Source organism: Gossypium hirsutum, chromosome A04 (assembly GCF_007990345.1).
Source record: "Gossypium hirsutum isolate 1008001.06 chromosome A04, Gossypium_hirsutum_v2.1, whole genome shotgun sequence".
NCBI classification, from domain to species: domain Eukaryota; kingdom Viridiplantae; phylum Streptophyta; class Magnoliopsida; order Malvales; family Malvaceae; genus Gossypium; species Gossypium hirsutum.
This window is the reverse complement of record NC_053427.1, coordinates 54,570,295-54,592,659: the sequence shown is the minus strand read 5'-3', so window position 1 is coordinate 54,592,659 and position 22,365 is coordinate 54,570,295. Positions and strand designations below refer to the sequence as shown.

The 22,365-nt window shown below is 37.5% G+C and overlaps 1 non-coding gene across 1 annotated transcript; it reads left to right on the top strand.

Annotated features, from left to right (window-relative positions):
- Window positions 1-9,517: 9,517 nt before the first annotated feature.
- On the top strand, window positions 9,518-9,624 carry LOC121228536 (small nucleolar RNA R71). The gene has a single exon (XR_005926112.1). It is a non-coding gene; the product is annotated as a small nucleolar RNA R71 (small nucleolar RNA).
- The last annotated feature ends 12,741 nt before the right edge of the window (window positions 9,625-22,365 follow it).

The following is a 22,365-nucleotide window of genomic DNA, read 5'->3' as shown; positions in this document are numbered from 1 at the left end:
TTATCAAATATCCCCACACTTAAGCATTTGCTTGTCCTCAAGCAAAGTCTTCAACTCACAATTAAAATAAGTTCTTTTCAACTTATAATTCTTACTAATAATGTTCGAAATAATCCATAAGTAATCATACGTTAAGAGCTTAACTATAGGAACATTAAAGTTTCAAACAATCTAAATCGAGCATTTCAATCATAAAATTATAGGTATCCCCCTTTATCTAAGTAATCAACTTTAATTCCAAATCGACAAGGTTGACATCCTCACTATTGATTCCCTCAAATCACTCAAAGTGTTTAGGGTTTAATAATTAAGTACTCAATAGTCAAACATGGAAAGTTATTACCATATGCTTGCATGAAAATCAAACCTCCACCACTATAATGAAATAATACACAAATCAAAAGGTCTTTAACAGGGTTGTAATGGGGCTTGGGTTAAAGGTGTGGATAAAGGCTGAAAAAGAGGGTTAGATCAAGATTAATTGAACTAAATTACCAAATTTAGAAGAGTAAGGGTAAGTGCTGAACTATAAGAGAGTGTTAGAATTTGGACCATCTAAAGCAAAAATGTGAACTTTTTCATAACAAAACAACTTTAACTCATCCAAGCTCTTTAGAACAATATGTAACTGTATGAATATAAATATACATCTTTTTTTTAGAATAAGAACAAATAATGGAACATACATAATAAGAATTAATTCAACAACTGGAATGAACGAAAAAGAAAAAAGGTAACTAATCAAATTAAATCTCGATAAAAAAGGTCAATAAAAAGGGAAAATTTCTTAATGAATCAAAAAGGGTTAAGTTATGGGTTAATTTTAAGGGAAGAATTCCAAAAATAATAGTTAAGACTCAAAGGGGTTCACTAGGGGTCAATCATGTGGGTAGGCTTTTTATGGGGTAGATGGGTTAAAACCTAGGTGCCTTTATCATTTTTGTATATCAAATCAAAGGTATGGTCTCAACATGTATAATCAATGCAATTTCTAGAATAACAAATCAATGTTGACACACTCATAACCAATAAAATCAATGAGCAAGAAAGATATATGCTGAGCAAGAAAGATATATGCTCTAAAAGGCTCAAAATCTCATGAAAATTATGGGTATTTGATGCCAATTCTATAAATTCAAAACTTCAAGATAACACCTCAATTCAGGGAAACAACCTAGCAATTTTATTTCTCATAAGTCAACTCATCATGCTTGATTCCTTAATTTCTTAAAGTTTAAACAATTAATGCACAATTACCTATGGTTTAATTCAAAACATATCAATAAAAATCATAGATCAATCAGAATTTACTCTAATAATGATATAAGAAAATTATTTAAGAATAAGATAAGATAAAAAATTCAGGGATTTTCTGATAATCACATAAATATCCTCCCCACACTTAAGGTGTACATTGTCCTCAATGTATAGAGATAGATAATAGCAATATAAGCATAAGATTAGAAGAGAGGGGGAGAATAGAAACTGCCTTGAATTTGGATGTAATCCTTGGAAGGGCGGAAACAGGTTTAGAAGCATTGAAAGTGATGTGTATGTGACATGTAGATAGAGGTGAAGGTGGTGGTAGAGGTTGGGTTCCACAATCACAGTGCCCAACAAAGAGGTTATCGTGGTGGTCGGTGTCGTGGGGGCTATGGTCGTGGTCGAGCAGGACATGGCAGTTATGGATGATTGTATGTGTATGCCTTAGTGGTACCCATCGACTGAACCTTTTGAAACTGCGATGCCATTGATAATATTTAAGGGATTTATATGTATATGGTTATTAGGATTAGTAATAATAAAATAACTAGATAAAGGAAAATTCAAATTATACTAATAACAGTCTTGTAAGTAATGGATAATGAAAGTGCAAAAGAAATGCCAAAATAAAAATAAAATAAAAGGAAAAGCGATTTAAAAATTAGATGGACTCAATAGTCCTTGTCGGCACCTAGATCGTCCAGTGGTGGTGCTGGAGGTGATATGTGAAAATGTTGGCAAATTTGTTGTAGTGTCGATGCTATCGAATCGCTGAGTGCAATACTGCTCAAAGCGATTAAGGTGGTCAGAAACTTTAGATATTGAAGCAGCTGCATGAACTGGTCGGTGGCTCGGTGGTGGCTGTAATGGTGGGTCCTCCTGAAATGTAGGGATATCGTCAGGAATATCCTCGACATCATCCTCATCGGTAGCTCGTGCAAGTCGGTACTGAGGAGGGTCGAACCCACGACGACGCTCAATCATTCGTAGATGGAACATACTTTGGATGCCCTGTGGGGACATCTGGCCAATGAGAGTGAGTGATGAAGATAGTGCCACTGTATTTAGGAGCCCAAAGTAGTGCGCTAGACGAGTCACATATTGGCCTAGGCTGATGACTCCGTTCCGATCTCGCTCGGTTTGATGGCTAAAGGCAAAGGAAATGAATTAGGTGAGGTAAAAAATGTGCCCCTACCTCATGCTCCACAGGAAGTATGCATCGTGAGTGTTCACTACACGAGTGCTCTCTCATCTCCCTGTTAAAGTGTGTACCAAAAGAGCATGGAGATATCGCAGAGCTGGAGCTAGTGCCGATGCCTTGGAACGGCTGGGGTCATAGATGCCTATAGCAGGCATCATGGCATTCCAACATGATGAAGGCGCATAGTGGATATGGCAGTGAAGGTGAGGAAAGGTTTTAGCTTCTATGAACTCGTTCGTATATAGTCCTAAGGCGACGCCAAATTCTGGGACACTCAGCTACTGTACTAGACCACTAAGACGGAATTGGACTGTTGCTAGGTCATCATACTCCGCCATAACTGTTTGCATGTGAAATGTCGAGCATAATTCCAAAGTGAGCTCTAGATACGTCGTCTCGATGATGTTAAAGAATTGGTCCTATAGAGCGGTAGCTAAGAGGGCTCGAACCAAATCAGCTAGATGGACCTGCTCTAGTGCGGTCCAACCAATGCAACGGCCCACACCTAGGGGTCGGGCCCGTAGTATTTGGAATAGTTCTTCCCGGGGTCCTGGTGGAAATTGGAGGAATGGGTGTAGTATCTCAGCGGTGGGGCCAGAGGAAGATGTCGCTCCTTTTCATTTTTTCGAGGCAGGAACTATAGTTTTCTTGCCTTTTGGGTTTGTCATTGTGTTCCTGCAAAAGCAATCATAGAATTCAGTTAGAAGAATCAACACAATAGGCAAACGAATAAGAAATAATCATCCAAATTCAGCTCAATCAACAAATAAAATAAGTAGAATGTGAATGCCTAGTAGAAAACTAAATAAATGATCACTAGATATATAAATAAATGAGAAAGCAGAATATGAATAACATCAAAAGACTATGACCCTAAAAAAATGAACGCAAAATAGTGCTAATGTCCAAGACTAAATGGAGCATAGACATGGAGTTATCAATACTAAACAGAATAAGGATTAACTAAGCAATAATAAACAATAAAACAATAAAACACTAAAACAAAATAAAACAATAAGAACAAAATAGTAAAATAATAAATAAGTAAATATGAATAATAAGAAATAATACTAATAAGAATGAAATAAATAAGTAAAAATGGAGAAAATTAGTAACCAACGATGGGTGGTGGTTGGAATGTGCGGGCCTATCGACGGTTGGTGTAGGCGTGAGTGGAGAGGGATAAAGGAGTGTTGGAGCTGCTCGTGAGGTTCCAAATGGGGCTACGGGGTGGTTTTGTTTGGGGCGACGATAGGGGTGAGGGGGGAAAAAGAAGGAAGAGGGAGAAGGAGAAGGGAGTTTGTGGGTGAAGGGAAAAGGTTTAAATGGTAAAAAAAAGGGGAAAAAGGGAAAGAAAGATGAAGGAAAAGAAAGGAGGAAAAAGGGTGGCTGGAGGAAGAAGATGATGAATAGTAAATGGGATAGGAAAAAAATTAGGGCTAGGGGTAATTAAAAAGGGGCCACGGTCATGTAAGCCTCATTTTGGGCCATACAGCCGTGGCCCATGCCCGTGTGGTAATTTATCATCCCATGTTTTTTGTGAAATCGTGGTCAGGTTCGTACACGAGCTCTTCGCCACACCCGTGTGTCTGGGTCGTGTGGTTCGTACGGTTAAATCGCACAGTCGTGTACACATTCGTTCGCTTCTACCACGCCCGTGCTGGATTCTCCACGCCTGTGTTCATGGTTTATGCTTATGAGTTGATGTTTCAAGTCAGTATTGCACATGGCCGACGGACACATTCATGTCTCTAGGCCGTGTGACCCACACGGCCACATCGCATGGCCATGTGGTGCTCCCTTCATTTCTCCCACACCCGTTTCCCATCCAAAATGCCCGTGTCCATTAGTTAAGATTGTGCACAACCCTTAAGCACGGCCGTGGATTTCACCTGTCTTCTATCCTAACTTTGTTTATTGTTTCAATTTTTGGGCAAGTCTTCACACGGCCTCACACACACCCGTATATCAGGCCGTGTGGCTCCCACGGCCGACTCGCAAGGCTGTGGTGTTTTATCTTAGGCTGTGTCTCTACTGAATTTTTGTGAAAATTAAGGTGCAATTTTACCACGGTCTGGGACACACCGTGTCCCTTAACCGTGGGCTTCACATGGCCGTGGCTCCCTTGTCGTGGCCCGTGGGCCTTTGTTTTGGGAAAAATGTGAGTCCTATTTCAGCACGGCCTTGGCCACGCACGTGGCTCTAGTCCATGTTCAGGATTGTCGATCATCTCATTAAAATGCTCAAGATTTACACAGTTCCAATCATGCCCGTGTCTTCATCCCGTATCTGTCACACGACCTAGGACACGCCCGTAGGTCCAGGCCGTATTCGCCCTTATCAAATGTCAAAATTACCTGCAGTTGAACTATGAACAGTTAAAGAAAAAGTCAACCCTATTTAGTGAGGTTAGTGCTTGGGTTGCCTCTCAAAAAGCGCTTATTTAAAATCTAAGCTCGACTTTCCCTGTGACATATTTAGACAGGTTCGTGGAGGCGTAGCTCCTCTCTATTATCCTTAAAATCCTCACCGTTATAAAGTTTAAGACGATGTCCATTTACCTTGAAGGTGTTGTGAGTTGGATGACTTACTTCTACTGTGCCATATGAAAAAGCAGTTTGGACGACGAATGGACCTAACCATCATGATTTTAGCTTTCCAGGAGATAATTTCAGCGTTGAGTTGTATAGCAAGACAAGATCTCCAACTTCAAATTCCTTGTGTTGCTTTAAACGAACATCATAGCGGAGTTTCATGACTTCCTTCTATAGGCGTGAATTCTTATCTGCATTAGTTCGCCACTCATCTAACTCGTTCAACTGCATCAACCTGTTTTCACTTGCAAGTTTGAGATCGAAGTTTAGAAACTTTATGGCCCAGAATGTCTTGTGTTCTAACTCAAACGGTAGATGACAACTTTTTCCATAAACAAGTCTGTAAGGGGATCTTCCTATAGGGGATTTTAAAAGCAGTTCTATAAGCCTAGAAAACATCATCTACTTTCATTGCCCAATCTTTCCTGTTTGATTCTACTGTCTTTTCTAGGATACGTTTAAGTTCTCGGTTTGCTACTTCGACTTGTATACTAGTTTGAGGATGGTAAGGTGTAGTTGTTCTATGGTGAACTCCGTATTTCTTAAGGGTCTTATCAAATTGGGCATTACAAAAATGAGTACCCCTATCACTAATAATTGCTTTAGGTGTTCCAAATAGAGAGAAGAGTTTCTTAAGGAATCATACTACCATTCTAGCATCATTAGTAGGTAAAGCTTGGGCTTCCACCCATTGGACATATAATCGACGGCTACTAAGATGTATTTATTCCCAAATGAACTAGGGAATGAACCCATAAAATTGATACCCCAAATGTCAAATATTTCACATGAAAGCATGTACATTTGGGGCATTTCGTCACGTTTAGAGATATTACCTATTCGTTGGCATTTATCGCAAGTAGCAACATACATGTTGGTGTCTTTGAATAGTGTAGGCCAATAAAAACCTGATTCGAGTGTTTTATGTGCAGTCTTATTTCCACTGTGATGTCCCCCAGTCGGTCCTGAGTTGCAATGCTCCAATATTTTAAATACTTCTGACCTTGTAATGCATCTCCTAATGACTTGATCTGCACATATAAGAAAAGAAAAGGGTCTTCCCAAAAGTAGTTTTTCACGTCAGTAAAGAATCACTTCTTTTAATGATGTGTCAACCCTTTTGGGATAACGTTAGCGGCTAAAAAATTAGCAATGTCTGCAAACCAAGGTACTTCAGAATCAGATATAGCAAAGAATTGTTCTTCAGGGAGCAAATCATTTATTTCAACTTCATCTAGCTCTTTGGTACTTGAATTTTCAAGCCTGGAAAGATGATCAGCCGCGAGATTTTTAACTCCTTTCTTATCCTGAATCTCTAAGTCAAATTTCTGCAATAACAGAATCCATCGAATGAGTCAAGGTTTTGCATTAGTCTTAGTTAAAAGGTAGCGAAGAACAGACTGGTCAGTATTAATGACAACTTTAGACAATATTAGATATGGCCTAAATTTATCGAATGCAAAAAGCATAGCTAGTAGCTCTTTCTCCGTGGTGGTATAGTTTTCTTGTGCGGCTGTCAAAGTTTTGCTAGCATAATTGCTAGGTTGAAAATGCTTGTCTCTTCGTTGTCCCAAAACTGCACCTACTGCAAAGTCTCTCGCATCGCACATTAGTTCGAAAGGTAAATTCCAATCAAGTGCGATTATAATTGGAGCATTAATCAATTTATCCTTTAAAGTATTAAACGCTTCTAAACATTCCTGATCGAAATAAAAAGGCACATCTTTTTCTAGTAATTTAGTCAAAGGCTTAGCTATTTTAGAAAAGTCTTTAATAAATTTCAATCCCTTTACTAGAAATTTTATGTCCTAACACAATACCTTCTTGAACCATAAAGTGACATTTTTCCCAGTTAAGTACAAGGTTCGTTTCCTCACATTTTATTAGAACTCGTTCTAAGTTTTTAAGGAAAAGATGGAAAGAGTTACCAAATACCGAGAATTCGTCCATAAATACGTCCACGATGTCTTCTATGAGTTTGTCAAAAATGGCCATCATGCAGCACTAAAAAGTAGTAGGAGCATTGCATAATCAAAAAGGCATTCTATGATAAGCAAATGTACCGTATGGACCTGTAAATGTCGTCTTTTCTTGATCTTCAGGAGCTATTAGGATTTGAAAATAACCAGAGAGTCTGTCTAAAAAGCAGTAGTACATGTGCCCTGACACTATTTCCAACATTTGGTCAATGAATGGCAGGGGGAAGTGATATTTTCTTGTGGCATCATTCAGCTTCCTATAGTCAATGCAAACTCTCCAACCTGTGACTGTCCTTGTTGGGATTAATTCATTCTACTCATTGGCTACAACAGTCATGCCTCCTTTCTTAGGAACAACCTGCACTAGACTTACCCAAGAACTGTCAGAAATAGGACAAATAATTCCAGCATCTAGGAGTTTAATTACCTCAGCTTTAACAACTTCTTTCATGTTGCAGTTCAGTCATCTTTGAGCTTGCACACATGGCTTATATTCATCTTCCATTAAATTTTGTAGGTGCAAAAAAGAAGGGCTGATCCTTTTAATGTCAGAAAATTTCCAAGCTATAGCCCTTTTATGCTCTCTTAATACTTAGAGTTATTCCTCTTTCTCCTTGGGTTGTAAGTTAGAAGCAATAATCACTGGTAATGTAGAATTATTTCCAAGGAATGCGTATTCCAACTGGTTTGGCAATTGTTTAAGCTCTAATTTAGGAGGTTCTTCAATAGAGGGTTTTTGCTTAAGTTCATCGTTTACCTTAATACCCTCATATTCCACTTGTCTTGGGAAGGGTTTATTGGAATTTAGTTCATCTTTTATCTTACCTATCTCAGAATCATCATCATCTACCTCCTCTCATTGAGAAAGACACAGTTCCAACGTGTCCTTATGTACAATTTCCTGAAAAGAATCTTGAGTAGCATGATCAATAGAGTCAATAAAATAACATGAGTCATCCTATTCCCTAGAAAATATCATGGCATCATAAATTTTAAAAATAATCTCTTTGTCACCTACTCTAAGCACAAGTTTACCATCACCCACATCAATAATAGCCCTAGCGGTGGCTAAAAATGGACGACCTAAGATTAAATGCACTTCAATATCTTCATCCACGTCAAGCATAACGAAATCAATAGGGAATATAAATTTATCTACTTTTACAAGTACGTCCTCTATAATACCCCTAGGACATTTAACAGATCTATGAGCTAGTTGAATACTCATCCTAGTGGGTTTAGGTTCCCCAAGACCAAGTTGTTTAAACATTTTATATGGCATCAGATTAATGCTAGCACCTAAATCAGCTAGTGCCTTATCAACATTCAAACTACCAATTAAGCAGGGAACAGTAAAACTTCCTAGATCTTTCAGTTTGGTTGGTAGTTTATTTTGGAGTATGGCCGAGCACTACTCGTTAAGTTCCACTGTAGATAAGTCTTCAAACTTCCTTTTATTTTTTAAAATCTCCTTTAAAAATTTTGCATATGTAGGCATCTGTGATATAGCTTCAACAAAAGGTAAGTTAATATGCAGTTGTTTAAAACGTTCAAGAAATTTACCGAATTGTGCATTCATGTGGTCTTTCTTCAACTTTTTTGGATATGGGATTGGTGGTTTGTATTCCTTTGGCATTGGATTGTCATTATTTTCGGGTTTTCCCTCATCTCTTTTGGTTCTATCAGCTTCTTGTGGTAGCTTATTTTCAAATTTAGCTAACACTTTTCTACTCCTTAGTATAACTTCTTTTACATATTCTTTTGGATTGGGTTCGGTGTTACTAGGTAGACTTCTTGGTGGTCTCTCTGAAATCATCTTAGCCAACTGTCCAATTTGATTCTGGAGCCATTGGATCGATGCTTGCTGATTTTTAAGTGCAGTTTTAGTGTTCTAAAAACTGGTTTCCACTACTAAAATAAATTTTGTCATCATCTCCTCATTGTTCAGCTTTTTCTCTTACTGGTAAGGTTGTTGTTGGAAGCTTGGAGGGGGTGGTGATCTCTGATTCCATTGGCCTCCCCATGAGAAATTTGGGTGGTTCCTCCAACCTACATTTTAAGTATTACTATAAAGATTATTTTGAGGTCGAGGATTATTACCCATATAATTCATTTGTTCGTTCTCCATGTTGTGGCCATAGGGTGGGTATTCTGAATTGCTTGTTCCACCTCCACTTGCATCGCACTGCATTACTGGATGAACCTATGAAGAACCAAGTAACCCATCAATTTTTCTATTCAAAAATTTTACCTTATTAGAGAGCATAGTAACTGAATCAACATTAAACACGCCGGCCGCTTTCGTCGGCTTTGTGCTCATGACTTGCCACTGATAATTATTCAATGTCATCCCTTCTATAAATTCATATGCCTCTTCAGGTGTCTTATTATTAATAGCCCCACTAGCAGTTGCGTCAATCATCTATCTAGTCGAAGGATTTAGGCTGTTGTGAAAAGTTTGAACCTGTAGCCAAAGTGGGGGCCTATGGTGAGGGCACCTTCTCAATAGATCCTTGTATCTCTCCCATGCATCATAGAGTGTTTCTAAATCCATCTGCACAAAAGAAGAAATATCATTCCTTAGTTTAGTTGTTTTAGCCGACAGGAAATATTTAAGCAAAAACTTTTCGGGCATTTGTTCCCAAGTGGTGATTGATCCTTGTGGTAAAGAGTTCAACCACTATTTAGCCTTATTCCTCAATGAAAAGGGAAATAACCGAAGGCGAATGGCATCGTCAGAAATGCCACTGATCTTAAAGATGTCGCAGAATTCCAGAAAGTTTGCTAAATGAGTCTTCGTATCCTCGTCCTGCAAACCAACAAACTGAACAAACTATTATATCATTCAAATCGTGTTAGGTTTCAGTTCAAAATTATTTGCAGCAATAGCAGGTCTAACTATACTCGATTCAGCTCCTGTTAAACTAGGTTTAGATAATCAAATAGAGTACGAGGAGCAGGATTCTAATTTACTGGGTCTGCAATAGCCACAGGAGGTAACTGATTATTTTGATTATCAGCCATCTCCTCGGTTGTGGTTTGAATATCGTCCTCTTGTCATTCCTCTATGTATCGTAGGCTTTGCCTTATTTCTCTTTCGTTTCTGCGAGCTATGCTTTCAATCTCACTATCAAAAAGTAAAGGTCCTGGCGGGTTTCTTCTAGTCATAAATTATAAAACCTGCAAGAAGTAAATAAAAGAAAATTTAGTGATATAAAAAAATTAAAATTAAATTAATCTGCAATAAAATAAATAACTAAACTAATAAAAATTAAACGTTCCTAATATTTTAATCCCCAACAACGGCGCCAAAAACTTGATGGTTGTATAACTAACTAAAAATTCAACTTAAGGCAAGCGTACCTATCAAACAGTAGTATAGTTATGGTGAGACCAGAAATATCGTATCCACGAGGACTAAAAGTACTAGTAATTACTATCTTTTTATTATCTAGCCTAAGAATTAAAGTGTGTTTTTAAAGTAAATTAATTTTCTAATTTAACTAAGATTATGAAAGAGATGAAAGTTGGAAAATACTTTAGAAAAAACAAATAGAGAAGACAATACCCAAGAAAGAATCCACCTAGACTTCACTTATTACCTTTGACTTAGATGATTTATTCACTTGACTTATTCCGTAAAAATCCCTGATTTATGTTATTATTCCTTTCGAGACTAAAAACAACTAACTCTAGGTTGATTAATTGAAATCTCTTTCTAATTAAAACCGCTATTGGCGCATTAACTCGGCCTATGGATTCCCTTATTAGATTTGACTCTAATTCGGCAGATTTATGTCGTCCTATCTCTAGGAGTGCATTCAACTCCGCTTAATTATGGATGATCTACTTTTAAACAAGGACTTTTGCTCCACTAATTAAGCACATCAAAACCAGAATTAATACCCTAGAATATTAAAACAAGAATTTAGAACTCACAATTAAGAATAAGAATAAGTCTTTATCATTTAATTCAAATAGTAATAAGATTCGTCATAAGGTTCATCTCCCTTAGGTATTTAGGGAGTTTAGTTCATAATAATAATGGAAAACATCTCAAAGTTTGGAAAACAACAAAACATCAAGAAAACCAAAGAACTTCTAGGAAATTAGATGGAAATCTTCAATCTTGATGTAGATCTTGGCTCCGAGGTGTTTCCAATGGCTATTCGCGAGTATCTTCTGCCTCCAACTATGTGTGTCCCCCTTAATCCTCTTCAAAGGTGTTTATATAGGCTTTAAAATGCTTCAAAACTCTCAAAAGTTCCCTTTTCTGAATAGAACTAGGCTTGGGCTCGACAGGGACACGGCCGTGTGCCACGCCCGTGTGAAGGTGCTCAGGCCTTGTGCAATACTAAGTTGGTTCTTAGTCGACACGGCCATGACACACGGGCATGTAGTCTACCCGTGTGTCACACACGGGCGTGTGGATTACTCGTGTGGAAGTGCCTAGGCCTTGTGCAACACTGATTTAGGCCCAATTTGTAACACCCCGTACCCGAGACTGTTGCCGGAGTCGAACACGAGGTGCTAACGGACTTAATTCCTTACTTAAACAGCTCAAACAATTCATTTTTAAAATTTCCAGACGAGCTGGCTAACTACATCACAGTCACTCTAAAAATCATATCTCGAGTTCCAAAACTCGAAATCCAATTCCCTAAATTTTTCCTGAAATTAGACTCATACATATATTTACTAAATTTTTTTCTAGAATTTTTGGTCGGGCCAATTAGTATAGTTTATTAGTTAAAGTCTCCCCTATTTCAGGGTTCGACTACTCTGACCTTCATACATTATGACTTAGATATCTCCCTGTACAGGGCTTCAATACTTATGCCATTTGTTTCTAATCAAACTAGACTCAAAAAGGAATCTGTACATATAAAGCATGACTTCTAATTATCTCTGGTTAATTTATGGTGAATTTCCAAAGTCAGAATAGGGGATCCAGAAATAGCTCTGGCCCTATTTCATGAAAACTTAAACATCTCATAAAATACGGCTCATATGGTCATTTCGTTTCTTTCATATGAAAATAGACTCATCAAGATTTGATTAAATAATTTATTCATTATTTAATTCCATTTCTACTATTTTTAGTGATTTTTCAAATTCACATTGCTGCTACTATCAGCATCTATTTTAAGGTAAATTTTACCTATTTCATAGTTTTCCATGAATCAACTAATAATTTGACATACATTATTTCCAAGTATAATCACGATTAGCCATGACATACGTAGCACCAATAGGACCATGATTGGCCATTCCAATGGCTAATCATTACCAAACATTTCCACAGCACTTAATAACCATATCATAAGACCATATATACAAAATGATCATAATGTTATAATCAAAATATACAAGCCATTTTCGCATGGCTATACGAATATACATTACGAAAAGATACTTAATTAACAACAAGGGTCAGCCCTATACATGCGATTATCAAGTTCAACTGAAGAGTACCAAAAAGTGGCTTAGATAGTGTGGATGACTTCGACTTTGACACCTCCGAGTCCGATAGCTGACGAACAAAATCTATAATACAGATAATTTAAGCAACAGAGTAAGCGTTTCGATGCTTAGTAAGTTGATAAGTAAGGAACTCATTTGAAACAAAAACACAAAAGAAATAGCATTCATAAGGATAAATAAATGCCTATGCACAAGATCACGTATTCGTTTTAATTTACACTTTTATCAATAGGTTTATACATTCGAAGTCAAACTTAACTAAATTTCATTTGATTCAATTTCATGTAGCTCGAGTGAGCTATAGACTTCATATAATCCTAAGAAATGGCTGGAAGAGCATTATTCGATTATGTAATCACAACTGACACTGTACCAAATTTTTCCAATGTATATACAATCCATACATGGTCATATTAGGGATTATGAGCACATTAATCGGAATTATTACGACAGAGTCGCACCTTTCCAAACATAAATACCTTCGGAATTTGGCTCGGATGTAACAACCAGCACAAATGCCTTCAGGACTTAACCTGGTTATAATAACCCACACGAATGCCTTCGGGACTTAACCCCGTTATAATAACCCGCACGAATGCCTTCGAGACTTAACCCGGTTATAGTAACCCGCACGAATGCCTTCGGGACTTAACTCAGTTATATTTTTTTCCAGCTCATAGCCTGTGGACCTTTAGTCCGGATAGATTCTATCAATATACATATCATCATTCACATTTCAACTCCAAAGTTATACTCAAATTCACATGTTCATAACACCATTACAGCTTAACTCCAAATGATCCTCACTATGAATCGCATACCCACATTAATTAATGAACAGTTTTATTCAAGTGCCAACCAAAATTTCGATTCATTTACCATAGTCTTATAGGCATCTTTAATTATGTATACTAGAAGAGCCTACTTAAAAACTTACCTCGGTATATTGAAACGGTTGTGGATTGATTACTTTATTGCTTTCTCCTTTCCCCGATCTAACTTTGATCCCCCTTGCTCTTGAGCTTAATGAATACAAGTAGAAGTATTCAATATTTTTACCAATAATGTTTACTTGTTAGTCACATTCGGCAATCACATATCAAACTCATTTTACTCATGTGGCCGATTATACTTGGTCATACATACACATAATCAAAAATAAATTCCAAAATTTTCACATCATTTATGTACTAAGCCGAATTAACTTACCAAGTTCATATACATTCTTCAATAATTCCTTCTTTGAACAAACACATATTCGGCTAAAACAATGAAAATTTTAGCAGCTTTTAATTTAACACCTAATCAATTATAACACCTCTAAGCATTCTTTTCATTTTACCAACTCTAACCACATGCATTACTCAAGCATAACATTTTCATATTCGGCAATAGTATCAAACTTAGTAGCCGATTCTTCCCACTTTGTATCTATGCACCTATTTGATCATTAGTTTAGTTCAAACACCCATACACCAAGATTCATCCAATTTAACATGAAACAAAAACCTAAATCCTCAATAGCTACTATGGCCGAAAGTTCTAGTCTTCCCAAAATCAAAATTCCTAACATGGGTTACCTAAAGAACTTGGTAACTAGTTCAATTTTATCTAAAATTTCAAGAATAAACATGAATTTCATACTTTAATGAAGACTTGAAATGGCCGAATGGCTCCTTTCCTCCCAACTCCTCTTTACTTTCGGCCTTTTGGAATGAACAAGGTGAACACTTTGTTGTTTTCACCCACTTTCTATATTTTCTTTTCATTAATGCATGATATTATGCCATTTAGTTAATTAAAGTTAATAGAAAATTCATATTTTATTATATAATTTGTAGCATGGCCGGCCACTACCTATAGTTTGGCTAATTTGACATGCAAGTACAAGCACTTTCCAACATATATTAATAGGCCACTTTAGCATTTGCCTAGCACATTTCTAAATTTTCTCATACAAGTCCTATTTAATAAATTTCACATACTATATACAAAATTTAAGCATGAATTTTTTTTTCACACATGCATATTCATATATAATAAGCATCAAATATGACTGTTAATTATTTTTATGACTCGGTTTTGTGGTCCCGAAACCACTTTCCGACGAGGGTCAATTTAGGGCTGTCACAATTCTCCCCCACTTAAGAAATTTTCGTCCCCGAAAATCTTACCGGTAAATAGATTTAGGTATCGTTCTTTAATAGAGTTCTCGGTTTCCCAAGTAGCTTCTTCGATCCCATGTTTGAGCCATAACACCTTTACTAACGGAACCCTTTTGTTTCGCAACTCTTTCACCTCGCGAGCTAGGATTCGAATCGGTTCTTCTTCATAACTCAAATCAGGTTTAATTTCAACCTCTGATGGATTAATTCTGTGCGATGGATCGGATCTATAACGTCGAAGCATCGAGACATGAAAAATGTTGTGAATCTTTTCAAGTTCAGGGGGTAGAATCAATATGTATGCGACTGGCCCAATTCGTTCGGATATCTCATACGGCCTGATGAATCTCGGACTCAATTTGCCTTTACGGCCAAATCTGAGCACCTTTTTCCAAGGTGAAACTTTAAGAAACACTTTGTCTCCGACCTGATATCCAATGTGTTTTCGCTTTAAATCTGCATACGGCCTCTGACGATCTGAAGCTGCTTTCAGACTTTCATGGATTACTTTTACTTTCTGCTCAGCATCTTTAATCAAATCAACCCCGAAGATTTTATTTTCACTAAGCTCGGTCCAAAACAACGGTGTACTGCATTTACGACCATACAGAGCCTCGTAAGGTGCCATCTTAATGCTTGACTGAAAACTATTGCTGTAAGCGAATTCAATCAAAGGTAAATACCGCTCCCATGAACCACTAAACTCAAGGATGCAACATCTCAACATATCCTCGAGTATCTGAATTATCCGCTCGGATTGACCATCAGTCTGGGGATGAAAAGCAGTGTTAAAAGGCAACTTAGTACCCAAAGCTTCTTGCAATTTCTTCCAAAATCGCAAGGTGAACCTCGGATCTCTATCCGACACAATAGAAATAGGTACCCCGTGTAATCTTGCAATCTGAGAAACATACAATTTAGCTAGTTTATCTAGTGAATAATCTGTACGTATGGGAATAAAATGAGTCGACTTAGTCAGTCTATCAACAACAACCCAAATCGCATCTTTCTTACTTGCCGACAATGGCAACCCAGATACAAAATCCATCGTGACTCGATCCCATTTCCATTCAGGTATCATGATCGGCTGAAGTAAACCTGTAGGCACTTGATGTTCCGCTTTCACTTGTTGACATATTAAACACTTCGAAACAAAATCGGATATGTCTCGTTTCATACCATGCCACCAAAATTGACGTCTCAGATCGTTGTACATCTTCGTACTCCCCGGGTGAATTGACATTCGGCTACAATGAGCTTCGTTCAGAATCATCGAGATAAGTTCTGAATTTCTTGGAACACACAAACGACTTCTGAACCTCAAACAATCGTCATCATCAATTTGAAACTCTGATTCCATATTCGAAACACATTCAGCCCGTTTTGCAACCAATTCATCATCGACTTTCTGAGCTTCACGAATTTGATGAATCAACAATGGTTTGGCCTTTAATTCTGCTACTAACACATTATCGGATAGAACGGACAAGTGTACATTCATCGCTCGTAAAGCAAATAGTGATTTACGACTTAAAGCATCCGCAACCACATTAGCCTTTCCCGAGTGATAGTCAATGACAAGCTCATAATCTTTTAAAAACTCAAGCCAACGTCTTTGTCGCAGATTCAAATCTCTTTGAGTCATCAAATATTTGAGACTTTTGTGATTCGAAAATACGTGGCACCTCTCACCAAATAAGTAATGTCGCCATATTTTCAAAGCGAATATGATGGCAGCTAGTTCGAGATCATGGGTTGGATAATTTTTCTCATGTGGCTTCAATTGTCTCGACGCATAAGCTACAACTCGACCTTCTTGCATCAATACACAACCCAACTCGAGTAAGGATGCATCACTGTAAATGACAAACTCTTTGCCTGATTCGGGCTGCACTAGTACTGGAGCTTCAGTCAAATAAGTTTTTAGTTGATCGAAACTTTTCTGACATTTTTCTGTCCATTCAAACTTAACATCTTTCTGAAGTAGTTTCGTTATTGGTGTGGCTATCATCGAGAAACCCTTTACAAACCGTCTGTAGTAACCGGCAAGTCCCAAAAAGCTTCGAACCTCAGTAATATTTCTCAGAGGCTTCCACTCAAGTATGGCTGAAATTTTGCTCGGATGAACTCGAATACCCGATGCAGATACCACATGACCCAAAAAGCTAACCTCTCTTAACCAGAACTCACACTTACTAAACTTAGCATATAACTGCTTATCCCGTAAAATCTGTAACACTAATCCCAGGTGTTCAGCATGACCGGTTTCATTTCTCGAATAGACCAAAATATCATCGATAAACACAACTAAAAACCGATCCAAATATGGTCTGAAGATCCGATTCACCAAATCCATAAATACCGCAGGGGCATTAGTGAGCCCAAACGACATCACTAAGAACTCGTAGTGACCGTATCTCGTTCTAAAAGCAGTTTTGGGTATATCCGAATCTCGAATTCGCAACTGATAATATCCTGATCTCAAATCTATCTTTGAAAATACAGAGGCTCCCTTCAGTTGATCGAACAAATCATCAATATGCGGTAACGGATATTTATTCCTTATTGTCATTTTATTCAGCTGACGATAGTCAATGCACAGTCTCATGGTTCCGTACTTCTTTTTCACAAATAATACTGGTGCACCCCAAGGTGAAAAACTCGGTCGAGCAAAACCTCTATCCGTCAACTCTTGCAACTGAGTTTTCAATTCTTTCAATTTCGTTGGTGCCATACGATACGGAGCTATCGAAATCGATGTAGTCCCAGGTACAAGTTCAATGCCAAACTCTACCTCCCGAACAGGTGGTAACCCCGGTAATTCTTCGGGAAAAACATCTGAATATTCACAAACCACTGGTACCGATTCAAGTTTCTTTTCTTATTCTTTATTATAAAGTACGTATGCAAGATACGCTTCATACCCCTTTCTCACATATTTTTGAGCCAACATCGAGGATATTATTGCTGGTAATCCGTTCCAATTAGTAGACTCAACTCGGATTATCTCATTATTTGCACATCTCAAATCGATGGTCTTACTTTTGCAATTTATAAATGCATCATGTACGGTCAACCAATCCATCCCGAGGATAACATCAAATTCCTCAAACGGTAAAAGCATCAAATCGGTCGGAAAACAGGAACCTCGAATTACTAGGGGACATTTCTTACACACCTTATTAACAAGCACATAATGACCCAAGGGATTTGACACTCTAATAACGAACTCAGTAGACTCAACAGGTAAAGTCTTACTGAATGCTAAAGTCTCACATATATATGAATGAGTAGAACCAGGGTCAATCAAAGCAATCACATCAGTATCAAAGAGAGTGAATGTACCGGTAATAACATCAGGCGAAGAAGCATCCTCGCGTGCACGTATAGCATAAGCTCTAGCACGAGCACGAGCCTCAGATCTGGTGGTAACATCTCTAGATCCTCTCTGACTGCCACTAGCATTCCCCGAATTTATAGATGGTCTACCTCGAGCAGTAGTAGCACCCAGTTTCCCACTCTGATTTACATTCTGTTCAGACAGTCTCGGGCAATCCTTGATAAAGTGGTCAGCTGATCCGCACTTATAACAGGAGCGGTCATGGAATCTACAACTCCCCGAATGCCATTTATCGCAATACTGGCACTCCGTCCTGTCCCGACGATCATTTCCAACACTGGCAACCGAAGTGACTCGCGTACTCACAGGGGGTCGATCACGATCTCATCTGGAAAAGCCCAAAGTGTCTTTAGATCGGCCTGGATCACTTTTAAATTTCTTCGATGATTGTTGAAAGGGCTTTCCCGAAGACCTCTTACGAAATTCTCTTGCTTCCACTTCAGCTTTTCTTTTCTCCTTATTGAGCTCTTCGACTTTGCAAGCTCGTTCAACAAGTACTACAAATTCTCTAATTTCAAGAATGCCAACATACAGTTTTATATCTTCGTTCAACCCGTCCTCGAAGCGTTTACACATGATAGCCTCGGACGAAACACATTCCTGAGCGTATCTACTAAGTCTAACACACTTTCGCTCATAATAGTAACTGACATAGAACCCTGCTTAAGCTCAAGAAATTCTTTCCGTTTCTGATCGATGAATCTTTGGCTGATATATTTCTTGCGGAACTCGGTTTGAAAGAATTCCCAAGTAACCCGTTCTCTCGGCACGACGGAAACCAAAGTATTCCACCAATAGTAGGCAGAGTCACGTAACAGAGATATAACACATTTTAAACATTCATCAGGTGTGCACGATAATTCATCGAACACACGAACGGTATTATCAAGCCAAAACTCAGCCTGCTCAGCATCATCACTGTCAGTAGCCTTGAACTCAGTAGCCCCATGCTTTCGAATCCTATCAACCGGGGGCTTGTTCAACCTCGACGGGTCAACTCCAGGAGATATTACAAGTGCAGGTTTGTATTAGTCGGGGGTGGGGGTTGTGGGACAGCCGTATTAGTTCGAATATACTGACTGAACCAATCATTCATCACGCTATAAGAAGCCTGCCTAGCTTCATCATTCTGATTACTAGCAATAGGTTGAGAGTCCACCGGTACCGTCCCATGTGCGAGAGCAGGCGCTACACTCTCAACATCATCAGCTACCGCTCGGTTAGGATCAGGATCCATTACTATAAATAAACACATTTTTAACTGTCAGAAATCACCACACTTTCAGATAAACACATAATGGCATGTATAGCTATTCCCCTACGTATTACGGTAGTCCTAGAATCGACTAAACCGTAGCTCTGATACCAATTAAATGTAACACCCCGTACCCGAGACCATTTCCAGAGTCGAACACGAGGTGCTAACGGACTTAATTCCTTACTTAAACAGCTCATACAATTCATTTTTAAAATTTCTAGACGAGCTGGCTAACTGCATCACAGTCACTCTAAAAATCATATCTCGAGTTGCAAAACTCGAAATCCAATTCTGTAAATTTTTCCTGAAACTATACTCATACATATATTTACTAATTTTTTTCTAGAATTTTTGGTCAGGCCAATTAGTACAGTTTTTTAGTTAAATTCTCCCCTGTTTTAGGTTCGACTACTCTGACCTTCACGCATTACGACTTACATATCTCCCTGTACAGGGCTTCAATACTTATTGCATTTATTTATAATGAAACTAGACTCAAAAAGGAATCTATACATATAAAGAATGACTTCTAATTATCTCTGCTTAATTTATGGTGAATTTCCAAAGTTAGAACAGGGGATCCAAAAATTACTCTGACCCTATTTCACTAAAACTTAAACATCTCATAAAATATGGCTCATATGGTAGTTTCGTTTCTTTCATATGAAAATAGACTCATAAAGATTCAATTACATAATTTATTCATTATTTAATTCCATTTCTACTATTTTTAGTGATTTTTCAAATTCACATCACTGCTGCTGTCAGCATCTATTTTAAGGTAAATTTTACCTATTTCATAGTTTTCCATGAATCAACTAGTAATTTGACATACATTATTTCCAAGTATAATCACGATTAGCCATGACATACGTAGCACCAATAGGACCATGATTGGCCATTCCAATGGCTAATCATTACCAAACATTTCCACACCACTTAATAACCATATCATAAGACCATATATACAAAATGATCATAATGTTATACTCAAAATATACAAGCCATTTTCGCATGGCTATACGAATATACATTACCAAAAGATACTTAATTAACAACAAGGGTCAGCCCTATACATGCCATTATCAAGTTCAACTGAAGAGTACCAAAAAGTGGCTTAGATAGTGTGGATGACTTCGACTTTGACACCTCCGAGTCCGATAGCTGACGAACAAAACCTATAATACAGAGAATTTAAGCAACAGAGTAAGCGTTTCGATGCTCAGTAAGTTTGTAAGTAAGGAACTCATTTGAAACAAAAACAAAAAAGAAATAGCATTCATAAGGATAAATAAATGCCTATGCACAAGATCACGTATTCGTTTTAATTTACACTTTTATCAATAGGTTTATACATTCGAAGTCAAACTTAACTAAATTTCATTTGATTCAATTTCATGTAGCTCGAGTGAGCTATAGACTTCATATAATCCTAAGAAATGGCCGGAAGAGCATTATTCGATTATGTAATCACAACTGACACTGTACCAAATTTTTCCAATGTATATACGATCCATACATGGTCATATTAGGGATTATGAGCACATTAATCGGAATTATTACGACAGAGTCGCACCTTTCCAAACATAAATACCTTCAGAATTTGGCTCAGATGTAACAACCAGCACAAATGCCTTCGGGACTTAACCCGGTTATAATAACCCACACGAATGCCTTCGGGACTTAACCCGGTTATAATAACCCACACGAATGCCTTCGGGACTTAACCCGGTTATAGTAACCGGGACGAATGCCTTCGGGACTTAACCCGGTTATATTTTTTTCTAGCTCATAGCCTGCGAACCTTTAGTCCAGATAGATTCTATCAATATACATATCATCATTCACATTTCAACTCCAAAGTTATACTCAAATTCACATGTTCATAACACCATTACAGCTTAACTCCAAATGATCCTCACTATGAATCGCATACCCACATTAATTAATGAACAATTTTATTCAAGTGCCAACCAAAAATTTCGATTCATTTACCATATTCTTATAGGCATCTTTAATTATGTATACTAGAAGAGCCTACTTAAAAACTTACCTCGGTATATTGAAACGATTGTGGATTGATTACTCTATTGCTTTCTCCTTTCCCCGATCTAACTTTGATCCCCCTTGCTCTTGAGCTTAATGAATACAAGTAGAAGTATTCAATATTTTTACCAATAATGTTTACTTGTTAGTCACATTCGGCAATCACATATCAAACTCATTTTACTCATGTGGCCGATTATACTTGGTCATACATACACATAATCAAAAATAAATTCCAAAATTTTCACATCATTTATGTACTAAGCCGAATTAACTTGCCAAGTTCATATACATTCTTCAATAATTCCTTCTTTGAACAAACACATATTCGGCTAAAACAATGAAAATTTTAGCAGCTTTTAATTTAACACCTAATCAATTATAATACCTCTAAGAATTCTTTTCATTTTACCAACTCTAACCACATGCATTACTCAAGCATAACATTTTCATATTCGGCAATAGTATCAAACTTAGTAGCTGATTCTTCCCACTTTGTATCTATGCACCTATTTGATCATTAGTTTAGTTCAAACACCCATACACCAAGATTCATCCAATTTAACATGAAACAAAAACCTAAATCCTCAATAGCTACTACGGCCGAAAGTTCTAGTCTTCCCAAAATCAAAATTCCTAACATGGGTTACCTAAAGAACTTGGTAACTAGTTCAATTTTATCTAAAATTTCAAGAATAAACATGAATTTCATACCTTAATGAAGACTTGAAATGGTCGAATGGCTCCTCTCCTCCCAACTCCCCTTCATTTTCGGCCTTTTGGAATGAACAAGGTGAACACTTTGTTGTTTTCACCCACTTTCTATATTTTCTTTTCATTAATGCATGATATTATGCCATTTAGCTAATTAAAGTTAATAGAAAATTCATATTTTATTATATAATTTGTAGCATGGCCGGCCACTACCTATAGTTTGGCTAATTTGACATGCAAGTACAAGCACTTTCCAACATA